Here is a 20,083-nt window from a genome sequence, read left to right on the forward strand (position 1 = left end):
GACTTCTCTTCCCTGCCCCCCCCCCCCCAAAAAAAAAAAAGAAAAAAAAAAGCTAGAGCTGAGACTTTTAAAGAACCCCATTTAACTTCAACCCAGCTGATTTATCTCATCTATGTGTAAATGAGAAATACCTGTTGAGGTATCTTTAAAAAGCAGTATATTCACTTATCTCAAACTCATCAGGTGGGTCCTAGATATTGAAGGCATTTGCAAGGGAGAATAATTGCTCACAGTTGAGGAATATAGACTTTTTTCTGCAGTTATAATATTGCATAGTATGTGTGCTCAGGGTGCTGATTTATCCTGGTTAAAGCACAAAATGAGCCCATTCAAACATTAGTACTGCTGTAATAAGAAACATAGAACAGCCCCCATTCCCATCACAAGTGTTAAGTCCTCATTCTGGATTTCCTAAAAACCTTTCCTGTTCAAATACAGAGGGAAACAGGATAGAAAATTAAGTGGAAACCTTTGTTTTGTGAATATATAACAAAACTAAAATAGGAAGTATAAGGAAAGAAAAAGGAACCATACCTTGAGTTAAGGCTGTCAAACATCTTTTGTTGGCTTGTAAAAGAAGCTTATTCAGCTATTTTTTTTCCAATTAAATATTTGAGGTCTCCATAGTAACAGCCATTCTGCAAGATGCATATATTTCATGATCTAGATATTGAGCAGCTGAGTAAAGTGGAACGGGAAATGCTTTAACCATAACAAAGGACTTTTTAGAGTACTTTCCAGGGAAAGAAGCAGTACCTACTGCCACAGAGCAACAGTTTTCTTGACAGTAATCCTAATTTTAAAAGTTTAGATTTTTTCTGAAGAAAGTATGCATTTGCTTTTCAGTTCTTGTTGTCCTGTGTTGTGTGACATGTGACTTTTAAAAGACAGTTTTACATAAAAATCAAAATAAAACTTAATTTTAATTTTTTTTGTAAGTCATGACATTGCAAATCTAGCTTTTCAGCAGATCAAAGTGCTTCTCAAATCACTGAAGTCACTGAAAAGATACTAGGTTATAGGGGCTGAGGCTCTGCAATCAATCTGTTAGACACACTGGTGAAAGAAATTTAAAAAGATTGTTTCTCTAGCATGGCTGTTGGTCACAGCTCAATAGGTGCTGTGCAATGGAGAGAATGCAGGAGCTACCTAGAAAATAACTTTAAAGCCTATTTTGATAATTATGTTTGTTGTCAATTATATGAGGACTGAGTACTACACCTTTCTGCACAGAGCCCATTCCCACATGGCAGAGCAGGGAGGAGTAGAAGGAAAGGGTCAATCCAAGCCCTTCAGTTGTGGAGAAGAGAGCTTTGGCATAAATTTTGGTGCTACATCTGTATTTATAATTCAAACCCCACCCAACATTGTACCATAGAATCACAGAATGGTTTGGGTTGGAAGGAACCCACAGTGATCATCTAGCTCTGTGCAAGAGCCTGGCTCTGTAACTCCAGTGGCAATATGAAACCTGATATAAATCTGCAGCAGTGCAGAGAGGGAAGAGGAGACATGGATTATGATCAGCACTTCTGAAGGCAATTTTCTCTCACAGCCTTTCTTCCAGATGCTCTTTAGCATCAGTTTGGTATATGCTGAGATAGTCAGTACATCTTTCAGATTCCTCCAAACATCTGTGTTTACCTTTAAGCATTTCTGAACATGACATGGGGAAGGACACCCAGGAATAGGGAACTGTTTGTGTGCACCATGTTCCTGTATTTAAAAAGTGGCTACAAAGAAGATGAAGACTCTCTTTTTTGTAAGGAGTCACATGGAGAAGATAAGGGGTACAAGTTAATCCTGGGGAAATTCCTATTGGACATGTAAGGAAATTTTTTCACAGTGAGAACAATTAACCCTTGGAATAATCTCCCCAGGGAAGAGGCAGATTCCCTAACATTGACACTTTTAAGATTATTCTTGACTGGCTGCTGGACCATCTTGTCTAGACAATGCTTTTCCCAAGAAAGATTGGCCCAGATGTTCCTTGAGGTTCCTTCCAGCCTCCTATTCTGTGACTCTAGTGCTGGTCCTCAAAGCCCTTTAGATATACTGATGTTCACCACACATTCCTGACACCTCATGTTAGAGAACAATGGGTATGGACTGAAACAGGTGAAAAACACTGTTTCTGGGATCACCAGGAAAGGGAGAGCTGAGCTGGCACAAAGACTGTGTAGTGTGTAGTCTTCTACAACAGAGGCTAAGAGAAGACATTCTTGTTTGCTCTAAACATTAGAGACACATGGCAGGTGGGGAATGGCTGCTCAGGCAGGAGGGCAGAGCTGAACACAGAAGAACATTTTAAAGTGCTGAGTCTAAAAGCAATTGGAATGAAAATTGGAATTAGAATTCAGTTCACCGTAACAAGGTAAAAAAAGAAAAAAAAGAACAGATGATAAAAGAGAAAAACAATTTTGTTGATAGATAATATAAAGCCTGTGCTGTGTTACCTTTTAGTGTCTATAAAAGCAGCCCTGTCCCCTTGCTCCTGTTGCTGGGTGATTGGGGTGCCTGTGAAAGGTCACCCTTGCAGCCAGGGTGAAGCCAGTGTTAAGGTGCTGTTACCAGCAGGTTTCTGTGTGTGTGAAACTGCCTTACAAGTGAACAGGCTCAATGTCCACACATTGGGATAAGGAGCAGTGCTCAGACACTGTGGGATGTGCTCCCTAATGGGTCTGCGAACAAGGACTTTACTCAGAGCTGAATTCCTCCTCCTCTTTTTCATTCTTACAGAATCAACCAGGTGGTCCTGCATATTCTTTTCCCCCTCATACTGTCAAATTTTCTCAGAGATCTCTCAGGTAGCAGCCTTGAATGCTCAGTTGGAATAGCTGATAGCTCAGCATATTTGTGAGCTATATGGTACATATTTGTACCATATCTGCGGTGCATTGTGTTCTCCATAACAACATTACCTCTTTTTCCTTCTCCTGTATGAACAACAGGTCATTTTCTGCCCTATTTTGACTACAATGTCAAAAACAAATTGGAGCCAGGGGCAGAGCTGTTAAGCCCTGATAACTGAAGCATGACTTTCTTAGATATGAAGCAAGTGTATCTACCCTAGGGGAAATTTTTATTTTATTTTTCCTTAAGCTAACTGGAGTTTTGTTTTGCATTGACTCGGCATGGCAGTTTAGGCACTAATCCTGTCACACAGGTCCCATAGATTTTAACAAGAGCATACCACACCTTAAAACACTGAGTTCTGTAAGTGATGTTTCTGTTGGAATTCATGTTTACCACAGCTAACAAGCTAAATACAGGGATTTAAGGAGAGGATTAAAATGTCCTATCTGGCAGGAATTGCTACAGGCATTAACTGGATTATTAATCTCCATGAAGTACCTATTAGCTAAATATTGTTTTCTATGTTTTCAGAGATAGTATTCTCAAAGATGTCTGATTTTCCAACGGGAACAAAAAATGTCACTGGAGCATTTCCATTAAGGAGAAGACAGGACCCCCAGGGTGTTAATCCAGCTCTTTCAGAAGCTGAAAATCTCAGGAAGCAAGCAGAGCACAAGCCACTGTCAAAGTTCTGGCAATTAATTTTCTTTTCTCTCCCTCGCTGGATTTTACTAAACTTGGCTATTAATGATATACATGTTATTTTAATGGTCGCGACCAACACAACAAAACAACCGCAAACAACATTTGAGTTAGTCTTTACTGTATATGACTACATATACAGTACATACTTCAAGTCTTACCGTTAAAAAATGTAAGATCTTTGAGCTACCCTTAGATACTGGACAGCTACATCTGTTTCTGCAATAAAAAAAAAGAGTGGCACTAGCTGATGAATTGACATCTTGACAAGGACAGCTTTTTAAGAAGAGTTGCTACAATGTTCATCATCATGAAGCACCCCTTAGTGCAGAGCTGCTTGACCTACTTCTGCAGTGCTTCCTCAGCCAGGTTTTCTTACGGAATATGTTTACTCACTGATTATAAAGATTTGGCTGAATAAGGATTGTATAATCTGTATACTTAACCATGGAAACTGCATTATTTATAATATTGTTGTTTATTCAGATTGTCAGAAGTGTTGGTAACGTGACAAATATTCTCACTCTGCAACTATCAACCTTTAGGTTAAAGAAAGAATCCTGCAAAAACACCTGTACAGGAGCTGTTGAGATAAACTGAAGCCTAGATCAGCAGGATGTTGCTACAGGTAATGTCAGGGTTAATGTGAATGTGATTTGGAAAGATTTGCACAGTGCAACCAGAATTTGACAGAATTTCCAGTTATCCAGCAGCATCTACCTGATAATCTCAGTGTTTTGCAGCATACAGGCATTTTCTGCTACTGGAAGCCACAACAGTTGAATGACTCGTGCAGGAGATCAAAGCTCTGAGATCCAGGACAACAGAACCTCCATTTATAAATGAAAGGCAATACATTTTCCTTGATTTTACTTTATCAGGAATTATTTTTTGAGCAAGTACATGATCCTCTATCCCAGTGCTTTAGTTCTGCTCAGACACTATGAAAAACAACAAGGGAACATTATCAAGCCAATACTTTAAGCAGAAAGCAAACAATGGCAGTGACAGGCAAAGAAAGTGCAACAGTGGAGTTGCAGCTTTGCTTCCAAGGACTTGTCATGCAAGGTAACTGAGAGTATGAATGGACACAGAACAGCTTAGTCGAATTAGATTAGAGCAAAGCAAGTCAAGAAACAAGATTTTAGGACAGGAAAATGAGGAGAATTAACAAAAGGAAACAAAATATTATTTTTTAAAAAAAGTATGACATTATGAGCAAAATGAAACAATAATCAAATCAATGCTTTTAGAAAAACTTCTCGTGCTTTTTAGCTATGCAGCACAGATCCCATATGAGAGCAGTACCTCTGGCCCTACAATCCCTGCTATAATTTCTCATTAGTATCATCTTAGATTCTTTACTTCTCCAGTAATATTATTATAAACAACAATAAAAGCAATAATACGTATGCTCAGGGTTGGTACAGGCTTCAGGCATTCAACAATACACTTTTTTGGAGCATTTTTAATTCTTATCCTAGTATTCACAATCCCTTTAGCTAATCAAAGCTATGAGAATATTGCTTTTGCTTTTCTAGCTAGGATTTGGTCACCTCCTGACAGATTCAGTGTCTAGTAGACAAAGTAAAGATAATTTGATCACTCCATCTTCTGCTCCATCACTCCACCTCTCTGGGCTAGATCTCCAGGCATTGCATGTCTTTTAAAAGAGATATGCCTCTGCCTATATGTTACCTCCCTGCTGTTTTTTTATTATAACTTCACAGATTCCAAGTTATCCATTACAACTCTAATTTGTCAATACAAATGCACTCAGGAAGCTGCATCAATGTGAAGTCAACAAGATATTATAATTAAGGATATATCTAGGCAAATCCTGTAGCAGGATTTTAATGCAGCACATTGGAAGTATGAACCTCCAGGACTCAGACTTAATTAAGGAAAAGAAAATAAAAGGTTATCTATTGTTTCACTATCTTGAATCTGTGCAGGACAGACCTCCTACAGAGCTACTGGTGACTGGCTCTGGGTCAGCTCTTAGTTCCACTCAAGGAATCTCCCAGAGACCAGTCCAGTCAGGACCAGCAAAGCCAGGAAACCAGAAGAAAACAATCCAGACTGTTGTATTTGTCCTTAACAATTTGTGACTGCACTCTTATGTTTTGTCACTACATTTTATTTTTGCAGAAACATTCCCTTTGGGCAGCTGGACTTCACAGCAATGCGATCTTTTCAAAGTACACCATCCAAAGATGTCATGCTTGCTTCCAACTGCTTGTAGATGAAACAACAGCTGGATGAAAAGTACAATGAACAGGTAAACAGAGTAATGGGTTGATTATCTTTCATGTAGTAAGGAGCCGCCACAGTAAAGCAAGTTCTTTGTTAAGGGAAGGGTAGCAGTACTTTACAACAAATGATTCTTTGTTTTACAAACTCCAGCCACTGCTCTGTGTCAACAAATCCTATTTGCCCTTCTCATGGTGCCTGAGGATAGAAGGTGAATGATACGTGAGCTAGAAGATATATGGGGTAAGCCATGGTTCTCTTTTTTTATTTTGCTCTGACTTGGATTTTTAACCAATTTTTTGCCTGGGTCAGTATACATCCTCAAATTTATTGTTGAACCCAAATGCTTTCTCTTCTGCAGTAAGGTGCAGTTTGACCTGTTAGCTCCTCCTTTCAATAGATGTTTATGTGAAAACCTCAAAACATCAGCTGCACAGCATATCCCTTGATGAGAGAGACATGTAGCAATTATGCCTCATAAAGTATAATAAGTTTCAATCCCTGAAACATCAGCATGGGTATACATTCTATTCTGTTCTATTCTCCATGAGGCCATCTCCTCATCTAGGTTTTTTTATCTGCTTGCAGACTGATCTCATTTTGTTTTCAAAGTGTAAAGAAGGAAAAGGGAGTAAAGTAATTGGGAGTGACAAATTGCAACCCGTGCCAGGTAAGCCAGTTCTTTGGAGTTGTTGCTTTTGTGGTAGGGGAGGGAGAAGGTTGTAGGTACTGAAGCAGAGTTTCTGCTCCTATGGTATTTTTGTTCATTTGTTGCCAGTTGAATGTTGGTCCCTTCATGCTATCAGTCTCTTTACAGCCTGTCTGTCCCAGTGGGGAGCAGTGACAGTGCAAAAATCTGAGTTTATGTATCTCCTTTCTGTAATTCATTAAAGGTGAGAAATGAGGCCTCTGTGAATTGAATTACTCTGATGCAGAATGCTTTCCAGCAGTTTATAAAACTGCCCCCTAGGGTTTCAGTGTTAGCCAAAAGAAGACATGCATTTTTTTAATCTTGGTTTTCTAGAATCCTAGAAAACAAAAATACTCACAACAAATACATTCTTTCTTTCTGTATCATGGAATTTCAACAAAATATCCATGTCATTTTTATCAATAGAAAATTATCTGTTTTCCTGTTGAGCTGGGATGATATTTAGTAATAGCCCTTATCTCCATGCTGCTGACCAATTTAAATCATCTTTCTGTATTGATGGATCATATGAAGGCCTAAGAAAAATATCACTGTGCTGCACCTGATTTTTTTATAAATAAATAACAGAAATTAGGCTAATGATATTGTTTCTTACAGTAATTGCATCAATTAAAATAATGAAACACTATGGGAGCTTCATTTCTAAAGTTCTTATTTAAAACCTAAAGAAATTCACTGTGGGCCTAGGGCTCTCTCCCATGTGGTTTACATAAATTTGGAACGTGGGAGGGTTTCAAAGCACTTATGCAACAGCCATTATGTATTTAATTACTCCCTTCTATTAGATCCTGTTGTTAAATCCAGTTCATAATGAATGAACATTCTGGTCTGAGCTTCAGACCATGCCACACCAAACAACTTGCTTAGGCAGAGGTCATTAACCAGAGTAGTAACCCTCGTGGTATTTACATATACGTAATATATAAGCCCTAGTAATGGTGTGCTGAGGCAAGATGGGGGTGTTGGTTACTCTGCAGTCCTAAGAGCAAGTCCAGCTCTCCCAGGCACTGCAGCTGATCAGTTCTTATGTGCACTGAGTTTTGAGCCCATGATGGTCAGGCAGGTGGCACTGCCAGGCTCACAGAAAGGGCTGCATGAATGGGCTGTGCAACTTCTCAGAAAAATAACTTCTGACTTTGAAGAGCCCACCCCAAACGCATCACCTTTCCTTCTCTGAGATAAAATACTCATCTTTAGCAAGCTCTAACATAGTTTTCACCCTGAGGCCACTAATAACATAGGACTCAGAAGTTAATATATTGACTCGTACCACAAACTAAATTTTTGATTGAGTATTAACTGGAACAGGGTAAGTTCTCTTCAGTAAATTAGGTTTGTATTGAATAAAATGGCTGACATGGAAGTAGCATGAATTTCTTAGTGAGTTTGCTTCAAATGTGCCTGAGGAGCACAGTAACATAAATCACAGGACTTCCATTATTTAATTTTTAATCTCAGCTTTTAATAGCTTCATATTTCACTGTTGTTTTTAATTACCGTTCATATCTCCAACAACAACAAAAATAGGCTCAAAGAAAACGAAATCAAGCATCAGAACCTGGTTTTGATTTAGAAATATTCATGGTATTAAAATAGAACTGTTGCTCCTAGCTAAACTGTTTGAATTATACATTAATTCATTTCCTCTGGTTTCCGTGGTGCTATTTTGGAATATTTTTTCAACCACTGATTTACATTTTATGTTCAAGCTGAAATTCCACTTTATATTTGAAGATATTAGGTCAGCTATATAATTTATTAATTCATCAAAGTAAATGCCATATTCTACCACAAGTGTCTCGTGTTGGCTGCTCACCAACCAGCAACTGCCACAGGGACAGTGAATCAGAACATTTCTGGGGTGTCTGCAGAAATCTAAGATTCAGGAAAGCAAGCGTAAACCCCAGTGGGCTGTGGTGAGAGCCAGCCAGGAGGCATGTCAAAGTCCAAATGGCATCCTGAGGCAAATACACATGCTGTTAACTATGGTTTATGGGAAGAAGTTAACTTGTAATAATATTGCTTTGTCAGTCAGTCATTTTTACAAATCTAAACTGCAGCTGATGTATCTTACAGGGCTATAGAAGCTGGAATACATTGGAAAAATTCCTGATCCACTTCAGTGTGAGTACAAGACAAACTGGTCACTGCAATGGAATAATTTGATTTAAGTTGTGCATTTCCTTGAGTCCAGTAGTGATATACACCTGCTTTCAGCTCACACTTTTATATTTTACAAGTAGCACGATGCAAAGAGAAGCCTCCTTTTAATTCTTTGTCTCAACCAGATTTCCCTTTAGCATATCTCCCTGCTTTTCTGCTCTGGAGCTGGGCAGAAACCAGCATGGAGAAGGGTGAGAGAAGGTGCCACCCTGCATATCCAGAGGAGTCCCCACTGCCAAAATACTGGGGCACCATGTCCACAGGAGCATCCAGTTTGAATCATTCTCCCTTGCAACACTGACTGCAGCTGTCTTTGGATCAGACGCTCAGCAGAGACTAAACACAACTACTTCAATGTCAGAAGTTAATCATGATGGATTAATTAATTAGAAATTAAACTGCTGTCATCCCTCTTCGTTCCTTCTCATCAGGACATCTTCCTCCTTCATCTGCAGCAGAGTTCAGCTGAGGTAGAGCAGAGCAGAATGCAGACATGTAGTTTGCACAGCTACAGTGGGAAGTAGATGTGGGCACATCTATGTATATAGACAAAGACATATGTTTTAAATAGATGTGTGTGTATATATATATACACTGAATAGTTGCCACTATAAATAAATAGTGTGAAGAAATGCAATATTTACAGATAAATTTAAATCATAAGCTCTCGCAGTCCAGAATCTAAGCAGCTCTTCTGTCAAATTCAGAGATTAAAAAAAAACTATGGGAAAATACGGCTGTATTGCCACCTGGAGGATCTGTGTATCCTTATCTCTGTGTCGTGACCGGCTCCCCAGGACGGCCTGTGTGTGGTGTCTCTGAGCACAAGGGTTTAACACTAGAGAAATGAAGTTCCTGGCATTGAGGCTATCATAAGGGGTAATTTGAATCAGTTACTTGTGTCATTACATCTTTTATCAGTCTTTGTACCGGAACAAATAGCTCCAAAGCCTGGACACTTATTTTATTTTTCTGCTCTAGAGATGATGTGTTTGTGCCTTCAAAATAAACTCCTGGGTGTTTCCTCTTGGTTGAAGGAAGAGGCAGGAGGGGTGATGTTGGCAGTGGAAGGGGTCAGAATTCAATGCTTCCTTTCAACCTTTTTTCCTTCGATTTTAACTTGCACTTTTAGGACCCTTCTAGATTTTAGAGTTAGGAAAATGTGAAGAAAGCTTTATTTCAAAACCAAAGATTAATTCTAAAATTGAACCTGTTTCATTCATGCCAAGGAGATCTAAAAGCCTGAAATAAAATCCTGCCAAAGCCATTAAGTATTCTTGTGCAGACTCCTCCCCCTTCTCCCTGCTGCCGGGGACGACCTAAGGGAAGAAATGGTTCCTTCAGTGGAAATGATCCAAGTATGAGGAGTAATATCCCTTGGAGTACAGAAAGCATGTTCATCCCAGCATGGGCTGCACAAAGTGGACTCATCTTCCTTTTATATATTTCCAAGGACCTCACCAGTGCTGTTCTGATTGCACTGAGGATTCTGCAGCGACGGTATTGTTGCAGTCTGCAGGATGTGAGGAAGGGACAGAGCCCTCGTCACACTGTCCTCCTCACCTGAATTAAACAGCTTTTCCATTTCCCCGACACGTGATGAAGATATACCCCGAGGATGGTTTCACTGTGCACCAAGGATGAGCAGTGGGGACCTGTGGATATCCTCTCCTTACCAGGTTGTGGAATGAGTGTTCTGAGCCTGGTTAATAGAGGGAGGCAATATCCACAGAGCTGGTAAATGCAGTACAGGGGGCTCTCGGAGCCTTTCCCAGGCAGGGAAAGAAATGACTGCCATTTCCCAGGCTGTGGGCTTTGCAGGCCTGCCAGAACTGTCGCAGAGCGCCACCAAGCCAGCACGGAGCGCCCCAGCAGAAGCGTTCGGCCATGCAAGCCGGGCGGGCACGCCCGTGCGGGCGGCTCTGCCCTGCCAGGGGTCCGCGGCCGGGGGCAGACAGCTCCTACAGGAGCTGGAGCACAGTGTGCCACAAACAGTGCTCCTTCCAGCTCTGCGCAGAGGGACAGAAACAAGGCGAGGAGGGGCAGCGTTTTGCCCCCCTCTGCCCCGTCCCCGTCCCTGTCCCTGTCCCTGTGGGGACGCGCGGGCGGTGCCCTGGCAGCGAGCCCCGGGTGCAGCGGGGCAGGGGACAGGGGACACAGGGGACACAGGGGACAGGGGATAGGCACAGCGGCGTGCTGCGCCATCAGCCCGACCTTTAGGGTACCTGGGCGGTCACCTGGCAGCCTCCCACCCCGCTCACCTGAGCAGTTCCTGCCTCAGAATCACCAGATTCTACAGATTGCTGGTCTCCCGTGCCACTGCATGGCCACACGCAGAAGTGCAGGTCTGGGGAGGAACTTTGCGCTCTTTCCCTGTCATAACAACGAGGAGAAAATTAAATAAAATTAAATAAAATTAAGAGAGACGGTAAAAGTGACAGCAAAATGATGAGCAGGCACCAGTTGGAATTACAAAAATTCCTGAACCCGCACATAGACAAATGTGCTCAAGTGTTGGTTTTCCCATTATAATTTTTGTTGTATTTTACATTCTTGCTTAGGGCAATTAGTCCTAATTTTAACAACCTCTCTTTCAGAAGAAGTAACTTTAGTTCCTGATCATTACTGAAACAATTATTTTCTGTATTGTTCTGTCTGGACAGATGGCAGCCATTCCTAAATAAGTCTCTATAGGACTAAAAATAATATTTTAAAAATAATGTTAGCTGAAGATAATGCTAAGTAAAGCAATATCACATACTGTTATATTCTAATTCCCTAGACAAGAGATGCCAGCAGCTGCAGCACAGTAGCTGAAGCATAGCATTTCTCCTTGTGTTAACCTAGACATTGCAAGGGGGCAGCCAGCTACAAAAGATGCTTCCTCCAATTATTGTACTTATCTAGGAAAAAATCTGAAAAGGGCCATCTGACAGGCAGGATGCCATCTTTCTATTGCTAAGCAACCCCTGATATCTCTTTTCAGGAGGAGTGATCAGCTTCCTCAAGAGCACACAGCTGAATTTAAAGAAGCCTTTTTTTCCTTCTATATTTCTTTTATTCTCTAACTCTCTTTTTTTTTTTTTTTTTTTTAACTGCACAAAACAACTACTGATGGTCCTGTGATGACAAAAAGTAGGACTGGAAAGAGCTTACTAGGCAAAATACAAGCAAAATCTGAGCTGCAGACTACAGTCAATAGGACGAAGCTGATAATGATGGCACAAATGACCTTCCACCATAGCTGACAATGACACTAAAAAAAATTAAATACACCACTCTATGCAAAAAATTTGGGTTGGAGAGAAAAAGTGAGAGAAAAGTGAGAGGTAGACTACATCTTCTTTAGGTTATGCTTTCCCATTCCTTTTCTTCCCTTTTGTTTTACTTTCTTTCTTCTAGCTCTTATTTGGCAACAATTCAGCAGCATATGTGTTGAGATTGAACACGTACTTTTACCCACTTTTGTTGCTTGCTAAGGCCCTTAGTGCTATCTTTTTGCTGGTTCCCTGTTTCTATTTCTCCTTGTCTCTGGGGTCACAGGTTTCTGCCATTTACTGCTTTTCCAACAGCTCTCACTTAACTAAGCAAGTATATTTTAAATTGAAAATATATCTATAGTGGTGTCTTGAAATACAGTGGTTCTTTTCAGTGTGATAAACATACCCACAAAGTTCTCTGTCTCATGTTGGCTGTTTTCTCATTGAACCTTTGTGTTACAACATGCAGAAAGTGGTTTCTTGTGCATGCAGGAAGTTGCCTTATTCTTTTTTTTTCCCTAACCAGAAAGAAACTATGAGTGCCCACAATGATCTTTTCAGTTGATGCAGATAGCAAAAGACTTGGTCAAAATTTTCTCCAAATAGGTCCACATCTTAGAGCAAGTTCTCCCAGCATTGAATAGAGGGCATAGCACAAGATCGTTTTCCTGCTTACCCTCTGCCTTCTTTCTCTGGATATTCTGAGGTCAATCCATAATCAAGAAGCTCAGTTTAACCTCTTAAACTCAATGGCCACTCAGCAGGCATCACACTGTAAATAAGGATATTCTTTCCCAGTCTCCCAACCTCAGGCACATACTGAAGATACAATCTTGCTCAAACATACTAGTGCTCATTTAAATCCATTGTCTCACATTTTTCAGAAGCAACACAGACATTTCCAGATGCCCATAGAGATGCTGAGCAGAAACAATTTCACTGGACAAGATCAGAGCTGGAATGAAAAAAAGCCCACACAGGATGTATTTGCAGTTATCTTTCCAGTCGCAATGAGTATCTGGGGTGAGTATGACTTGAGTTTTACTGCTCTTTCCCTTTGTGTGAATGATGGTAGCAAAAGCACCCTACAGTATAAGGGTAAATACCAGTGTGGTGGGCAAAGCAACTGCTAAAATTATGGTCAGTTTAAGGACAGTTTGAAAGTATATAATTGAGATAAATGCATCAGGTCAATTAGGCAAAGAAATAATTAACACATCAGAGAATGATGCAAGAGAAAATTCCTGGTGGGGAGGAATCTCTAAGGAACCAGAGGGTTTTGTGGTGCAGGGTTATCCACTGTAGTGAATTGCCTTTATGGAACCACAATTTTCTCAACAAGGATCTCCCACAGGGGAGAAAGAAATCTTCCTTTTGTAAAAGACCTCAAAATAATTCAAGCTGTCTGCCAGTAATTAAATCCATTACACTAGCAACAGGTGGTAAAGCTGTAATTTTTTCACATCTGTTATCATTTTCATGAGTCAGTATGTATTCATTGCAAGAGCTGGGTAAACCACAGAGCAGAGAGGGCTGGGTTGATGGCTGTCATCCAGGCAGCCACTGTGCTCACTCCTGTAGTTATCTGAAGAGCAGAGCAGAGGGCATGTGAGAATATCTGGTAGGCAGGAAGGGGTTTGGGCAGGAATCCAAAGGGTAGGAAGGCAAGGATTTAAAAGGAAGGGAAAAGATTTCATAGGTACTTTATAGAGTAGAGTAAGAAAGAAAAAGGGAACTTTGGTTGTGTTTAGAGAATTAGCTTGATACACCTTCCCTAACACAGACTTTATATGTGGCCTGGAATATATCCCTTGATTGTTCTGGCTTAGTAAATTTAAAAACTAAAATCCCTGGGAAATTTCACAGTCACTGAGGACAACAGGCATGGGACAGCTCACATGTATATAAGTGAATTTACCTCAGTCTCCAAATCACAATGCCTTTGTGCAAACTGGCTGCTGGGAATAGTGCCATGATGAAGAGCTCTGGGTATGTTGCTAGAAGAATTCTATTGAAGAGCTTGCTAAGACAAAAAACTGCTTTCAATGCAAAGAGCACAGGGAATGTTGTACTTATCACTCCTATATAGGAGTAGGAAAGAATCCTGCTACTGGGATGTGCAGTGTGCTCACTGCTCTGGAGAGCAGCTGCAGCTTTTTGCTGTACTTCAGGATTCTTGACTTCCCAAGAACATTTCCCATGCCTTTGCCACCTTCTTCCGAACACCAATCCTTCTTTAACCCAGAAGGGAAAGGCTCTGTAATTTCAGCTGTCTTTTCCTTTTCTAAATACTGGCAATAATTTTTTTATGGAGAGGTGAGAGAAGTTCACAATCTATTTACATCCACAGCAGTGACACAAGGTTTCAGGTCGTGGTTTTTAGGACATGCTGCCTTTAAACATCTTCTCAAAGACTGGTTTCTTCTTCAGCAGCTCCTTGCATGGCAGTATTAAGGATACTTATTTTTGCATTGAACTACAGTTTTGTAGTGACTAAATAATTGTTCACTTAAAGAATATTTAAAAAGCCAGTTTAGAACAAAAATATATGTAATTGAGTTATTGCTGGAGGAATTTCTTTAATTATATCTTGCTTCATGGCAATGAATAGATTACTGTAATTCTTTCTAATGAATCATCATTTAACTCTACCGGAATTTGAACTAACAAAATTTTGCTGTTTTTATTAATGTTAATAGCTATCCTTAAGTTGAGGCTACTTGGCTGAGATCCGTGGCAAGGGGGAGGGTTTATCCAGAAGATCTTTGCTTTTCTGGAAGCTCTCCCATGGGCAGAGCCACAGATCTCTCAACTCCTAACCACATCCTCATGGAATTGTGTTACTGTAAACTCCCATGTGGCCAAACGGCCACCAGGGACCACGTCTTTTCTTAATTAACAAAATTAGACTCAGGAAATTAATAACCCTTAAACTGTCTAAACCTCAAAACAATTATTGTGGAGTTCTGGATGGAGATAGAAATGGGTGGAGACCAAGTCAGTCCAGGCATCCTTCCCACCCTCTTCTTCCTCCCTTTCATATCCTTGACTTTGGAACCAGGCCCTTGCCATCAGTGCAGGCAGTCCCTCAAGTCAGCCATTCTTGCCCAAAGGCATCCCAGAAGTGTTCAAGGTCCACTGACACCAGAGCACCACCACAGATCCTGGTGTGAATGCCCTTCCCAGCTGTGGGCGACTCTGACACCTCTGCCAAGGCAGCAGCAGGGCCTTCAAGCAGCCTCATCTCATTATTTCTAGGAGAAAATAAGCAGGCGAAAGGAGGGACTCCCTGATGTCCAGTTCCCCCATTCTCAGAAACTGTATAATTAGCCCTTATTTTGTGGAAAAGTGTTTGCCCACAGAACACCGAAGACACGATTCAATTGTGGTTCTTCACTGAAATAACTTCAGAGTTTCATGTGATGGGGCTGACTGATACAGGGAGTCTCTAGGATTGTAAAGGAATGAACTAAAGCAGATTTAATAGGTTTTGGGGAAGGATAATTTATTTGCGAGGTTTAGCATTTTTTATTTGATTATTTGTCTAAAAGGCTCATATGATGGATTTAGTATTCCTGAGAAATCATTGAATGTTGCTCAGTGATTCACTGACTGCTGGCCAGAGCACTCTTTGTAACTGATTTATCTGAATCCTTTTCAAATCCTTCCCTTTATTAACATTTCAGCAGTTCATTTCCTATGTGAACTCATGGTAGTTACGTGTTACTCAGGAAGATTGTAGGAAAATGGTTTTAAGCACGATGATTACATATTGAGCAGATGAGCTGTCTCGGGTTTATGTCACAGCCCATCTGCCTGTTTGAAACAGGCTTCCTGCACTGTGCCATTTCCTCTCCATCGAGCAAGCAGGGGAAAAAGACTGCTCATGCTGCATCTTCATTCTGTTTGACCTTTCTAGAGTGTTATTTCACATGCACACTCTGAAGTTTGCATTTCCTTCTGTAAATGTAATTTTAATCTCATTCTATTTTGGCAGCAGATACCGTTGCAACAAAAGCTGTTCATTCTTTGTCCCACTATCTTCAGTGTGGAAGCTGAAATACAACATGTCAGCTGGAGAAGGGCAGTCTGAGGTAAGCTTGGGGCCCACACATCAAGGCTGAATCCCACAGAGATCTGAATTGTAGTGAAAATCAGAAATGTGTAGGTCTTGGTCCTGTGTTCAGCACTGAAGAGCATATATACTTGAGTTTGGGCTGGGACCAGATTGAGATTTAAAGTGGAGCTTGATAAATTCCCCTCATCAGTCTCCCATTCACTGTGAGTATTTAAAATTAAAATATTTTCCCCACAGGTTTTACATTTTACTCACTCTTATTCCTACTAGTCTGGGTGAATACTTTGCATTATGATGAACCAGCCACAAGGTGTCAATGTAGTGTAGCAGATTCTCAATAAGGGTTTGTTATTACAGCATCCTTTGACTTCCAATGCAAATAAAAATCTGCCTTCTGATGAGATATTTGTTTCACTAATTGCAAAAATTCTGGTCAGATCACATTTTCTGTACCTGACTCATTTAATCAGTGAAGTCTTCTCGTGCTATGATTGCTGGGATGTGAGGAGAAAAATCAGTATAAATGACTGAAGTAAATAATGTGACAAGTCACAACTGCTGTAGCACCGTGTTTTAGAAGGAAAGGCTGACAAATTGGGAGGTAGACTGGTGGAGATGAGTTAATCCTTGTCAAAATATCAGAAGTGACCATAAGCAAAAAACCCACAATATGTGAATTTTCTTTTCACAGTAAAGAGTCAAAATATCTGGATGAACTGGTGTGTGTTTATAAAGCCCCAGTTACACCCATTTATAAGATATGTAATGACAGGTGAGACCAGATAGAGATGGAAAAACAATATTGCAGAATCCCATTTTGTGTCTTCTACATACAAATTATTGTGTGTCATTAAATATAAAAAAAAATGCCTCAAAAGAGCCAGAGCTACAGCTGAGGTCTGAATTACAAGGGACTTGGAAGCAATTTGGTTTTGTACCTCAACAGGGGGCTTGGATCTAGGGACGAAGGGCCTGTCAGAAATGAGAATAAAAGACTGTTAGGAAAATTACCCCTGGAATTGTGAATATTATCTCTTTGAAGAATGCTTTAATGGATTTGGGCTAAGAATTTTCAAAGAGGTTAAGGACTTAGCTCCCATTGAATGTCAGTGGCTTTCGGACCCTTTGCTGCCATAGCCTGCTTTGAAAATCCCAGCTTAGAATATTAATTTTAATGTACCCTTTCCTCTGCAGTAGGAGGGAGCAGATCCATGACAGAGAAAAGAACAGAGAAACTACAAAAGAAAATAAGTTTCTTTGTATGAAATTCTTTCTTCATAAATTATTGTACTTTACCTAATCTACTCAGTCAAGCACAAAAGTACGTAAAATAGGGGGCTGGACAGAGGATGTTACATTACATGGTGTCCTTCACTTGTGTTAATGACCCTCTTTTTGCTTTGCACAAAGTGGAGGGTACTGGCTAGCGGATAACACCATGAAAATATATCCTTGAGTACATGTCTTAAAGAACAAAGGAAAGATGGAGCCTGTTTATGCAAAGAGCTGGTTTTTTCAGGTTCTGAACCAGCTGTGACACCATGCTGTCTTTTGAGAGATATTTTATTGGGCAACAGATCAGTGTCAGAGGACAAAAGAGCAGCAGCAATAGATGCATCATATTCCCTAGAGGTCCCTGGGGCAGGTTGGGACAGTGGTTAGAAAAACTGCAAAGTCTGTGGGAATAGAACTCTTGCTGTTCTGGGGCTTTTCTCCTTTGCATTTTCTTTTCACATCATATATCCTAATGCATGACCCCCTCACAGTACTGGTGTGATGGTAAATGAAATGCTAGAGGAAAGCTTTCAGCTCTTCAGAATGAAAATATGTTGAAAGGATGGGTTTGCATCACAATGGTGGCAACTAAATATGATGGAAAAGCCTGCAGAGAAAGCACTGCCAGCCCCATGTCAGACCTTACTGTCAAAGACTTGATCTTCAGGTGGAGACAAGAGAATATCCTGGGTCCCCTTTAGTGGTATAGTGGCACTGCTTTTTAATACTCTTTTTATTTTATCTGTCCTGAAAGGAACACAAATCTGAGCATTCTTTTTCTTGGAATAACTGGGCAAAAAAACTAAAACAAATTGCCCATTATGCAGGTGAATTAGGTTTATAATACGATGTTTGAGTGTTGGGGCTTTTTAATTGCAGTTATGCTAAAGGAAAGCATTAGTTTAGACAAGTGCGGTTGGAAGGGTACAAGTAAAGAGGTGAGGTTGACTGGCAGCTCATTTTAGGAATGGGAGAATGAATGTTGAAAGAAAAAACATGTGCCAGAGCTGGGATTTAAGAGAATCCCAGTGAGTACATGATTTCCAACAGAAGCTTGTCACTTCCAGATTTTCACTATTACTACTGGTGTAAATAGAAAAAAGGTTTCTTTTAATGAAAAAATCTCAGGCCACAACAACCAAAGTAATTGGTTACTATGACTGAAGTGCTTGTTCCTATACAAGAGCACAAATTGAAGGTTCAGGTCTGTGTAAATGCAAAATGATTGTCTGTACAAAACCAACAAATTCCTCTCCAGATAAATGCACAGGTTTCAAAGTGTGTATCCAAGTCAAGCTGTCACCAAGCCCATCTGTTCTATCTGCATCTGAAAAATGAACACCACTTCATAGCAGAGAAAGCACTGAATGTGTGGCACCTCTGGTTTGGGTTTTGACTCATTTTATCCAGCCTGGACAAAGTCCACCATCATGTTAGATGATGCTAAAATATCTTTCTTTCACACTAAGACAGTGACATGCCCAAGGCACAGAAATTAAATATTACCTGAGCATCAGTAAAGGGATTATAGTATAGCAGAAAGAAATGAGAACAATTACTGATATGAAAAATAAGTAATGCATCTTAATTACCTGTTGTAGTCAACCTGGTCTCCCTCCTGCCAGCTTGAGGCATAGATACAATTTGCTCATGTTTGTCTACAAAAAAAATTTATTCTTCAGGATGTTGGTCAGCCTCTTCCCAATCTTTCAGGGCTGCTCAGGGTGTTCTTAATGTTGCTTCGTGAGCACTGGTAGTTTTGTTACTATTAAGCTTAGTAGCCATTTCCTGGACAATGATTTTTAGTTTTTGGCTGTGAACAGAAATTGCGAGTTCCTGCCATGCTGCATTTACAATCACAGAGGTAACACAGGGGTCCATGAAACGGGAGGATCACACAGAAACCATGAGCCAATATTTGATCAGTGTGGATAGCAACAGCCCGCATGCATTGGGAAATTAACTGCCACAAACCCCCTGCTAAGCAGAGCAGAGCTTTAGAGGAGTGAAAGGAAGATGTTATTGTGGCTTTGTGGCTTCATCGAGCCTCACTGACCATTTGGAAAGAAAGCACAAGAATACTTGTGAAAAAACCTAGCAGCTGAAAGAATCAGAAAGCACACTAGGTCTGCCATCCATGAGGGGTGTTTGTGCCTTGTTGGCTCAGGACCCAGGTCTGTAGCATCTTGAAAGAGCAAACTTTCTATTGAAATGACATGAAGTGGAGAATTTCCCAACTTGCATGTCCTCTGCTACTGCACTCACTAGCTGTGTGCCTTTTAGTATTTAACAGGAGTCAGTAATGAGGAAATTATTTAACTTCCCCTTTAATTACCTACTCCAGACTTTGAGTTGTCCTCGGCTTCCCCCAGCTTGGATTGTTTGGTCTAAGAACAGCTCTCTCAAGGCAGGACACCCACTTTAAATTCAGTAGGATGCTTTCTTCACAGATTTTAATATTTTGGCAGTTCAGCCAAACACAGATCAGATGTGGGTGGCACTATTCACTGTCTGAATCATGTAAGGAGGTTTAGAAGCACATTGTCTTCTGCTGAATGGTGTTACCCATATTGTGACCTTAAGATCTCAGAGAACTTCTTGAAGCAAAGCCACTTGAATGACTTTGTGTCTGTCAGCATCTGTAGACAAAGTTCACAAGAAAGGGGCTGTTTACGATTTCTTTCTGTTCATATTCTTTCACAGACATTTTCTACAATACCTGGCTCACAGCACCATTTATAGTTTTAATGTGGAATAGTCCTTAGAGGGACCAAGCTATCATTC

General features: G+C 40.5%; 1 long non-coding RNA gene across 1 annotated transcript; it reads left to right on the forward strand.

The window, feature by feature from the left end:
- Positions 1–6,374: 6,374 nt before the first annotated feature.
- On the forward strand, positions 6,375–12,937 carry LOC136295457 (uncharacterized). Its single transcript, XR_010722674.1, has 3 exons — positions 6,375–6,481; positions 8,600–8,647; positions 12,831–12,937. It is a non-coding gene; the product is annotated as an uncharacterized lncRNA (long non-coding RNA).
- Positions 12,938–20,083: the final 7,146 nt, after the last annotated feature.

The sequence above is a fragment of the Chamaea fasciata genome, unplaced genomic scaffold (genome assembly GCF_029207755.1).
Source record: "Chamaea fasciata isolate MVZ Bird 193981 ecotype frontalis unplaced genomic scaffold, bChaFas1.0.hap1 SCAF_11, whole genome shotgun sequence".
NCBI lineage: Eukaryota > Metazoa > Chordata > Aves > Passeriformes > Sylviidae > Chamaea > Chamaea fasciata.